This window comes from Podarcis filfolensis (assembly GCF_964270895.1).
Source record: "Podarcis filfolensis genome assembly, chromosome: 1".
In the NCBI taxonomy this organism is placed as follows: Eukaryota; Metazoa; Chordata; class Lepidosauria; order Squamata; family Lacertidae; genus Podarcis; species Podarcis filfolensis.
Genome location: NC_139604.1, coordinates 98,579,500 through 98,591,288, shown reverse-complemented (window position 1 = coordinate 98,591,288; position 11,789 = coordinate 98,579,500).

Sequence of the window (11,789 nt, the reverse complement as noted above, 5' to 3'; positions counted from 1 at the left end):
AATATGGTCTTAACAGTTTGTCCGTAGGTGACTTTGGAGGTCAATTCTGGATCCACGCATCCTTCCACAGTGGCGACATAGGTTTCTGGGTGGGAGTTGATCATGGTAAGGACTTGCCAACGTGCCTTTCTCTTAGCTCGTTTCTCCCTTTCATCTAACTTCCTACTAATTCACCATGCTATTTTCAGTGTGGCTCATTCAACATCCCAAATTTACTGCCACTTTTTAGCTATTTAAGAACATAAGAGTCCTGATGAATCGTTCCCAGGACCATATATCCCAGAATTATGTGTCTAACAGCAGCTGGCCAGATGTATCTGAGTGAACCCAAGCAGGTACTAACAGGGATGGCATTCAATGCTTGCTTGTCCCCTGTACCTCATATTTAGAGGTATACTTTCCGTATATGTGGAGGTTCCATTAAGCTATCGTCATAGATAGCATATTCTAAAAGAAAATCACGTCTTCCTGTGCCTATGTTTACGTAGCCAGAAATGCACCAGAAACGCACATAGAAGTGTAAGCACTGACCCAGGTGAGTGTGAGGGTTTACCAGGGTTCTACAGATGTTAGCAGGAACAGAATTCGAGGCCACAAAAAGTGAAAAGGTGCACTTCAATTTTATTAAGCACAAAGGAAAGGAAAGTGCCACAGGGCACAGATTGCAATTCAGTTCAATTGCCATGAGACATCAGTCATAATTCAAGTGCCAGAAGGTTTCAGCTAAAACAGGGGATATAATTACCATTCAGAGATGGCTCACTGCAACCAAACATCCCTTCAGCAAAGGAGAGTGGCCACTACTCTAATCTCCAGGTGGAAGTGAGTCATGAGCCATTTCCAGTCAGTCCTAGACAACGCTTCAACAATAGAATAAACAGGTTGTTCTGCAGCAAGATTGTATCAAGGCCTTGTCTTGCATTGTTTCTTTAGCTGCTACCTATGGTAGCATACAATGTCTTTGCAAGTGTGGAAGAGGAAGTCTCCCTAAAACAGGCGCCTTTGGGTGTGTGGATATTGCAGACCCACAACTCCCATCAGCCCTAGCAAGTACAGCCAATCACCAGGGATGATGAGAGGCGCAGTTCAGCATCATTGGGAGGGCCAACTGTTCCCTACACCGTCTGTGAAAGAGGAAATGAAGGTTTTGACTGATCACCCAGTGTGAACATTCCAATAGACCAGTTAGACCTTTCATCCCACACGCATTGTACTCCCCCTCTAAATACTGTTAGCTCTACACAGCTTTTCTTAACAGCTGTCAGCATTTGGATCCATTAAGCTGCATATTCCTCCTGCCCCTATATTTTTGCATCCTTCCAGCATAAGGATAAAGCTTTCCACAGATTCAGGGCTAAAAACTTTGTTACTGTCATGACAGCCTTTCTCAGGTCACAATCTCTGCTTCTGTCAGGCCAACCACTCCAGGCCTTCAGTAGAGAGATGTACTGGCAGACTCTGAGGAACCCTGGTGTTTGCAGAATACCAAATAATCTACAGGAAGTAAAACCCAAGGTGGAAAAGAAGAAGAAAGAAACCCATTTCCAAACAGCCCCATAATAACTAAATGGATAGGTTTCTTCCTGGTTCACGCTGAGAAGCTATTTTAAAATGTCCTCAGGGTCAAAACAGAGAGCTGCCCCTAGACATCTATAGAGAAATCAGATGATTTGACATAGCTGGAACTGGGCACATGTGTTTTCAACACATACACCAAAAATCTGAGAGTAAATTCCATTGAAACATAATGGGACTTACTTCTGGATAGACATGAATAGGATTCTTTTGTACATGTACAATCCTGTTTATTCAGAAGCAAGTCTCACTATTGGAGCCCAAGGTAGCTATAGACAATTACCTGGGTGTAAACATTTTTGGCCACAACTTACTTCTGAGTAAACATATATATACTTCTGCTGTATTTGCTCTTTTGCCAAGAGATTTCTGCCACCTATAGTTTCATCTTTAGCTTTTGCTGCAACGATCAAGCACAATTCTTGATTAAAGAAAAAAAAAGTTGCAGAGACCACATTCTATTTTAGTTAGGGCGATATTATTTCTCCTGAACAAACCCTGAGAAAGTTTGCCCATTTTGTCAGGCTCGTAGGTGACTTTTGGTCACCGGGTGAATAAAACATTATAAATAATTCACTCCTGAAGCTGATCAGTCACTCATAAACAACTCAGGTTGTACTGCCAGAGTTTATTATCTTGGCAGAACTCTTAGTGTAAGTTATGACTTTATGTTGAGTTGGCCTATATGGCATTTAGATTTAAGTTTTCCAGACTGAATTATTTACAAAGCTCGCAGCCTGGTCTCTGCATCCTATTCTATCCTATTCTGTTTAATCTCTCTGTGTCCATCTCCCCACATTTGCAGTAAAGTGTCGGTACACTTACTGGATTTAAATGTGATATTGACTCTAATCAAATTTACATGAACAAAATACAGGTGGTGGACTCTCTGTGTGGTCACCATGGACGCAAATGGACTCTGGCAGTGCAATCCTATGTGTGTCTACCCAGAAGGGAGCCCCATTAAATTCCATGGGGCTTACACCAGGGAAAATGTGACCAGGATTGCAGCCTGAGTTGGGTATACTGTGCTGACATTTGCCTTTACATCCCAGAAGTGAGTCAGCCTTCAACTTCATCACCACTGCAACCAGCTATCTTCTATTTGCATGCCATAGAGAAATTCTAGGATGTTTTCAACAGGAGTATTGATTCCTTTTCTCAGTGGATCAAATGTGTTTCAGATATAGGCCCACTGGAATCAATAGTCTAGGCTCAGGAGGCACCTAGGACAAACTTCATCCAGACTTTAAAATATTAACCTTGAGAAATATCCAACTTAATTTAAGTAGGTGAAAGGGGAACACAAATTGATGCTGCAACCTCGAAACACTTGGGAGTTAATACCATTGAATTCAGTGAAATATATACAGTGGTACCTCGGTTTAAGTACTTAATTCGTTCCGGAGGTCCATTCTTAACCTGAAACTGTTCTTAACCTGAAGCACCACTTTAGCTAGTGGGGCCTCCGGCTGCTGCCGCGCTGCCGGAGCACAATTTCTGTTCTCATCCTGAAGCAAAGTTCTTAACCCGAGGTACTATTTCTGGGTTAGCGGAGTCTGTAACCTGAAGCGTATGTAACCTGAAGCGTATGTAACCCGAGGTACCACTGTACACGTATAGGAACTATGAGGACTGGGGTGGGGTGGACAGGGGGAAGCCAGGGATTCTTCTTCATGTCAGATTTTAATCCAAGCTAAAAAAGGAATCTGGAGGCTTGTAAAGCTCATCTCTCCATTGATGTGAACTTTTTATAGGCCACTAAAGTTCATCTCTGAGCTCAGAACTTCACTAGCATTCCTAAGAAATACACTTTCCTCCCCAAGACAACCAGCTCATGCGTGAATTGTCATGAAAGGTTGCTGCCAGTCAGTGTAGACTGCACTAAGCTACATGGACCAACGTTCTGACTTTGCGTAAGGCAGATTTCTGTGTTTCGGGATCTAGGATCAAGTTTTCTGGAAATGTACTTCTAGCAGTCACGTACCATGTATCACAATTAAGAAATACTTTAAATTTCATATCTTTGGTATACTCTTTAGTTTCATCAAATACCCTCTGGAAGTGTTGCATTTATTATTTTGCTTTAGAACTTTAGACTAAGGACATATCAAGCTGAAACAGCTCTTCAGATTTATCACCTTGAGGGGCAGAGTTAGGGAACCTGAAGAGTGACTGACTGAACCTTTCATTCCAAGTTTTGTTTCTGCAACGTTGATTGGTATTTTATAGATGTGCCTCTTGAATCATGGGGGCTGGAAGGTCAAGAGCAGGGTCTATGTGAGGATTTGTGACTGGCTCGGAATTTCAAAAAGAGCAAGATGCTATGGGACTCAGATCCTTCGACTGAAGGTGCGGAGAATATCTTGCCATGCAAATTTAGGGTCAGGCAGAGACAAAACTTTGTTGTCTGGCAAAGCCTTTCTACAAAAAAAAAAAAAATTTAGGGTGGCCTGCAAAAAAAGGGGGGAGAACAAATTGATGCATTCCATGGAAACAGAATGCACTGTGCCTTTTTACCACATGCTGACATGGGTGGGAGTCTTCACAGTCTTCACACTAAAACTGCACTTGCCCGGAGCTCAGAAGGTCATGTGAATCAAATTTAAAGACTGCTGCATTGCCTGTTTTCCCCCCAGTGTCTTACGATAACGTTGGGTCCAGTTGAAACAAGCCCTTCACCCCTGAGCAGTTTCCATTACCCTTATTGCTCCCCATTTCATGTAAGGCTGCTTCTGGAGCTTCATATCACAGCTCATTCTGCTCACACAGGTCTTTTTTCTTCTCTTTCCTCCCTAGCTTGTGGTTGAGAAGTTGAAGGGAGGGGAGGGAAGAAGAGAGGTTGTCAAAGAACACAAAAGAAAGGTTTTTTTAACTCCCTACCTCTTTGCTGCTGCAGTAGCCTGATTCATATGACTGGACTGGATTGCTGCAATTCACTTTGTGTGGGCCTTCCCTTGGGCCTAGCCTGGAAACTGCAGCTGGTGCAGAGTGCAACACGCTAGGTTGTTAACTGGGGCATCCCCTCAACACTATATAACACTCAGGGAGCTGCATGCCTCCAGGTGCGGCTCAAGACTTTGTTTTTAGCATTTAAAGCCCAAAACAACTTGGTTGCCTAAGGGACTGTCTGATCCTATGATTCAGAGGTGTTCCTGGCATGCACAAGAGCTTTTAGCGATAGAGCTCCAGACCCTCCAACACTTTGAAGCCCAAATCCAGGATGCTATATTCCCAGGCACCATCCCCCCCCCTTTTTTTAGTGTGCGTGTGTGAGCACAGGCGCCATTTTGGTTGCCATAATCACGTGTACTTTGGTGCCGTGGTTCCCGCCACAAAAAGTCCTTTTGGGGGCATTTCATGAGAACACAGTCCTGATTCATTGAATGCACTATAAAAATATGGTGTGGATCTGTCCAGAGTGTCGGAATAGATGGAGGGGAAACACTCCCTTAGCAGCTTCCTAAGGACAGACTTGTATGAACACAAGGAGAGCCTAACAAAACATATTACTTTGCAAGCAGAGCCAGGATCAGACCAGGGGGAGGCAGGATGGGTGGCTGGCATGGTGTGGATCAGGCATCCCCAAACTCAGCCCTCCAGATGTTTTGGGACTACAACTCCTATCATCCCTAGCTAACAGGACCAGTGGTCAGGGATGATGGGAATTGTCATCTCAAAACATCTGGAGGGCCGAGTTTGGGGATGCCTGGTGTGGATGATGGGTAAGCAATGAGTAGTAGTAGTTTTGATGGTATGAGCTATTGTCATGTAGCACAGTGCAAAGTGAAAATGCTTCTGGTGCTTAGCTTCAGCTCGCCAACAACTACGCACATCGACACAAACAATCCTGGTTAACTGGGCCTAAGAACCTTGTTTAGGTGAGCAGGTGAGCATCTGCATACAAACACATGCAGCACAGGTTGCCACGTTGCTGCATGTTCAAGTTGGACTCCTTCATCCTTCCAGATGAAAGAAAAACACAATACCGGGCTTTTCCTTTCTCAGTGAATTCAAAAAATAAAAAATAAAAAATTGACAAGATTTTATAGCTGTATGTGACATCTGCACAGCACAGCTATGCTATAAATCTCCCACCGTATTCTAGCCAGGCGGGGAGATTTCTCTGCATTTTTAACATGCTGCAGTCATTGTATGGGAAACAGAGAGTGGGAGAGGGAGGGAGAGAGCTCATAACCATTTGTGAAGAAGACCAGCCCGATCAATAGCATTGAATTATCCTCTCAATGAGCTTTTGTCACCCTTTTCTTTTTCTTTTCCCAGCAAATAATTTGATGAAGCTCCTTAGTGTTGTCCGTTAATCTCTGCTTACAGCCTCAAAGATCTGAAAATCAACTAAGACCAGCTAATTTCAGCCACGCAAAGTGAGAGGGGGGAGAAATAACAACGAATGTAGCAATGGCCAACTCTAAGCTGACAGGGTGTGCATCAGGAGAAGCAGATGGGTTTCTGGGAGTAAAAGCCTCCACAGTGCTGCAAGGCGGAGATTTTCTTCTTCTTTTACCTGTAACTACTACTACATGATATATAACACCTTCTCTGTCTGCAAGACACATCCTCCAGCTGCCTGGTTACTGCTTGGCTCTGAAAAAAACCTCTATCGTAAGAGATGTGCTATTTTCAACATGACATTTCTGATCTATTTGTCGAATGTGTCACGTGTTAGTTTCAATGTTGGCTGGATGAAGATCCATTAAGGAGAGAGTCCACAGTCCAGACGGAGAGAGGGATTTTTTATTTTTTTAAGGCTCTCTGGTGTCCTTTTATCTTCTCTTGTGCTTCTGTGAATATTTTGCTCTCTCTCCCCGCCCCACCCACTTCCCTTTGTGCTACAGTACTGGAGTGGAATGCTGATGAGATGTCTCTCCACTGCAACCTTAAGCAAACCATAACTTCTCATACCAGCCTAATGTTCTCCTTCTTTCGGTGAGCTGGTGTAACGAGAGGGTTTTTCTTTTTTAAAAAATGTAAGCGATGGTGAGCATCAATACACGAGACGTAGTTAAAGTGAACAGGTGATAAGACATGATTAGGATAATGCAAGGCCAAGTAGACTGACATTAAGGGATACTAAAAGCATTGCACAATATATCTGCCATAGAAGGAGCCTTAAAAGCTCTGGTAAAGGGGAGTGCTTTTCCATCACTTCTGCTTTCTATTTTGCAGCTGCCATGATGGGCTAAAAGATGGGCTCTGTTGCCTCCTATAAACCAGAGGTGGGCAGACTTCAGGCTGCTTGGATCTATTTTGTATTTTGCTAGTTCTTCAAGGCACACTAAGTGGAGGCAAATATAAAATAGTGGCTCAGGCACAGGGACTGACATAAGAAAGCATAAACCCACCAAAACCTCAAAAGCCATAAAAATCAAACTTCATCAGTTCTAACAGCAGGGATGAATGGATATATCAACTTCTGTTTCTCTCTGCTTCCTTTTTTTCCCTAGTCTTAGGTTTAGTTTACCATATTTCTACATCACTTGTCAATTTTTGTCCTAGTGAAAATTCGTCTGTATTTTAGTAGCATATTTTTCCTGTGGAATTTTGCAAGTAAGTTTCACTACCAATAAGGCATTTGTGTGTTATTTTCACTAGTATATGCACTGACGGGCACATTTCCCACTAATACATGCACCATTGTTGGAGGTCTACACCGCAAAATTCAGAAGCATACCTAGCTTCCAACGAAACCAAACTGAATTTCTCCTCCATTCCTTGTTCAAAGGTTAGCTGTTCCTCCCCATATCCAGAATAAAAGAAATCCTTGCTTCCCAAATTATGGCCTCTTCATTCTCCCAAATCAATCTTTTTAATCCACATAGCATGCAAGTTCTCTTATTACTATTCATGCAACTCCTTCCTTTTTTCCTGCTCCTTTTCCTCTGCACAGCTTTTCCTTTAGATTGTAAGCTTGTGGGCAGTAAATGTCCATTTTTATTCATCGATGTGCAGCTCCTTTAATATGTTTCTTAGACTCCCAATTCCATACCTACTAACTTGAGAGTGAGCCCAGTTGCACCCAACGGGACATGCTTCAGAAACAACGTGCACAGTATTATACTATTCATTTATATGCATGCATAATTTATACACGCATATAGATACCCTTTCAAGATTCAGTCCTTGCGTCCAAGATCAAATGCTTAGGTTGGGGCACATGACCAGCTCCTCTCTTAAAGTCCTGTCTGTCATGTTCTGTTATGGCTGAGCCGAGATCTCAACCCAACCAGAACAGCACAATGTTGCCAATCTTGGGACATCTACCGCGCCATATACGTTGCTGTAATATCACACAGCCTGCATACAAATAGGCAGAGAAAGGGCACAATGGGGAATCAGAATGGGACACATCGGAGCCATGCAACAGATATTGTGGCTATCACAGAGCCATGTGCATTTGTGTACATCTAGGCATCTGGTGTGCAGTAATAAGCTCTTTCACTGGAATTTCAGCAGAGAACCATTATACACATTCTGCAGAATCTGCTAGTAGTCTGAAGAGCTAGAGTTCTGAATTATAATATATCAGACTGGGGTTTAATATTTTTAATGCTCGCCTGTATGAAAAGCTCTCTGCATATATGCAACTCAGGGTGGATTTATTTATTTATTAAAATTATCTTTGCTGTTCCATTTTATTTCACAGAAATATTGAATCTTTTTTTTACAAAAAAATGATACCCTCACCTGTGCAGGCTAACCTTCCATTACCTCAGTCTACTACTTCATCCTGCATAATGTATAAAATGGTTCTCAGAGAGAAACTATAAAAGGGCATTCAACCAAGTTTTACTAGGTGTAGACTCATGGAAGCTCATGAATAGGGCTATACTTAGGTTTATTCATTTCCACATGTGCACTCTTAGTACAATTTAGTTGAATACCGCCCAAGTTCTTAGAAATCAGAGAATCAGAGAATTGTAGAATTGGAAGGGACCATGAGGATCATCCAGTCCAACTTCCTGCAGGAATCTTTCACCCAACATGGGGCTTGAACCCACAACCCTGAAATTAAGAGTTTCATGCTCTACCACCTGAGCTGCCTCCGAGATCTGTGATTTTTCTATCTCTTAAGAATAAAAATCTGCAACCTAGATTGGGACCATTGTTTTGGTAGAGGAGGCAACCCCCCCCCCGACACTTACACACATTGTTCACTCGATGTAAACCTAGTTAAACCATGGAACTTGCTTTCGCAGGAGGCAGTGTTAGCCACCAACCTAGATGACTTTAAAAGCGGATTAGACAAATTCGTGGAGGAGGGTGCTATCAATTGCTACTATCTGTCAGGCTTTGAGGAATCGGATCCCTCCTCCGGTGGCAGTAATTAAGCAGATCAAACAAAAGGAGCGTTCTTACCAGATAAGTTCTTTAATAATCACAGTGAGAGACAAAGAAAGGCATAGAACGCTAAGAAATGATGTTGCTCCCAATAAAGGTTTACCCCCTCTGTCCCCATTAATCTATGTTGCTCCTACGTCGGGTAATCTGAGCTTGTTGCCATTGCGCTTTCTGTTCTAACACATTCCAAGCCCTTCTAGTTTTAGGTGAAGTGGGGGGAGGGTCAGGAATGCTGTCCAAGGACACTGAATCTGCCAGCTGTCTCTCTCTCTTGGCGTTTCCTCTTCTAGCTGTTCCTCACCCAGTATTCCCCAGCTTTTCCCCTTTGGACTATGCCCTTCTGCAAACCACTGTTCTAAATCAATACTGTCCTCCTGCCCTTAGGAAGGTTCAGGAGAAGGGGGGGCTACCACCATTACTCCTTAGTCCAGTTCCTGACACTAGCCATGATGGCTGTTGTCTGCCTCCAACGATGGCAGGCAGCAATGCTTCTGAATACCAGTTACTGAAAACCACAAGAGGAAAGAGCGCTCTTGAGCTCATGTCCTGCTTGCAGGTGCTCCACAGGCACACAGATGGCCATGGTGAGAACAAGATGCTGGATCGGGTGGGCCATGGGCCTGGTCCAGCAGGCCCTTGTTGTGTTCTTATGTGGGAGAGAGGCAGAGCTCTGCTTCTGAGCAATTCAGGTGCTTCTTCTCCTGCTGCTCAGTCATACGTCAGCTTTCGAAGCCATCCCCCAACCCCAAAACCACTCCCACACCTCTCCAGAAAAAGCAGGGAGTAGGGTAAGATATGCCATTGTGCTTAAAACACACATAACGCATGCCAATGTAATTAAAACTGCTTGAAAGTTCCTAGTGAAGTTGCCTGTGTGAGTTCTTCATAGCATTTGGATCCTTATCACCGTTCATATCTGTGGTCAGAATCATGCAAGTGAGAGAGACAAAGGACATGAGCCATGTTTAAGCCCCAGGGGTGAATAATGCAGTCACAAAATGGTGCAGCTATGAAATGAACATGGGAACAGGCCTTTTTGCATGTCTGGGGTCTGTGAATGCAGGACTCTTAAGATCTAGCCTTGTAGATGTTCATTTATTCAAACAAATGTGTTATTTACTTTCAAGAGAGGGAGAGAGAGGGAGATGAGGGCTATTTAAATTTTCTGTCTGAAAGCATTGTGTAAAGTAAATCTCCCCTGACTTGTTACTGTCAGTTGCCAATCTCATTATTTTAAGCTCAGACTGCTGGACTCATGCTGTGGCATGATGAGTGCTAGGAGAGATATTAGGAAAATAAAAGGAAGTGTACAAAAGTCAGCAGGAATCCCGACTCCAAAAGCGTTCAGAGAAGCTCCATCTGGTCTCTGCGACGGCAAGTCAAAGCCGCTCCAGCAGGTTTATAGCACCTCTTTGTGGCTGTATTATGAAAAGAATATTTTGGATCTTTTACCTCCCTGCTTTGGGATCCACAATCCATCTTTGGAATCTTAACAAAGGGGAATGAAGGTTCGTCTCCCTCCCAACTGAGCAATGATTTTTAAAATTTATTAATTAACAAGAACCATGTGTTGAATGTGGTTCAGTAAATTGAGAGATGGGGGGAAAATGAAATATTCCACTGCAGGGACTCTTTTCTTTTTGCTATGATTTGCTTGTTCGCTGAATGCACAAGGTTAATGGAATTAGTGAGCATATCTTTACAAGTCTTTTCCAGGAAGTAGTAAATGCTCCTGTTAAATTATCTGATCTTCACAGGCTGGTACCTTCCCATGCTTATCTGCACAACCACTGCAGTTATGGCAGAGGCAGAGGTGGGGCTGGCTGTGAGATGGGATTGACACACTGACTGTATGTGGCAGGAATGACCAAGCGGCAGCTCTCAGCTACCCAGGCAAACAGCTGGTTCTAACCTGGACCTTCCAGCACTAAATAGACAACTGGACTGCTTCTATGCAGATGCAAAAGTCTTTAGGGCATGGGTGGGGAACATGCAGCGCTACAGAGGCTCCTATCAACCTTAGCTAGCATGGGCAGCAGTCAGGAATGAAGGGAGTTGTAGTCCAGCAGCAATATGGAGAGTCACAGGTTCCCCATCTCTGCTCTGGGGCTCTCCATTGAGTGATGGGAGTGTTGGGCTATTGCTGACATATTGTCTCAGGAGCAGCATGCAGTTTCTTTTACCAGGAGGAGAAGGGACAATGTTATTTTGCAAGAAGGCAGGAGAGTGAAAAAGCACTCTGATCCTTGAATAGTCTGGCCAGAGAAGATCAAATCAAGCGACGTAATCCCTTATCCTGTAGCATGCCCACTGTAAAAGAAGAGTTTCTTTAATATCAGGTACACCTGCCACACTGAGAGAGGCTCTTCCTCTTCAAAAACCATTATTCTTGTTTTGTAGGCTAGTCTGATTCTTACTGTATTTTATGTATTAAAAATATATATATATAATGCACACACACACACATACACACACACACATGTTCAGATTACACCCCCATCATTGCTCAAACAGATCCTGGCAAAAGGGGTCCTATCAAGGGACAAGGGATATGTTATGTACACAAATAATATGTGCACTGCATAGCCCTGTCATACATAAAAATAGGAAATGGTGAAAAAATCCAACCTCAGCCATTCCTAACATGACAATTACTGTGGTCCAGAGCATGCACATCAAGCAAAATTATCCAAGAGAAATATCTGATAGTTCTTTAGCATCTATCATGTTGACCCAGTGTACAGCAACTATGAAAAAGGTAAGTGCCATGCTAGATAGGGATCATTAAGAAAGGACCGAAAATAAAATTGCCAATATGGTAATGCCATTATACAAATCTGTGGTGCAACCACACT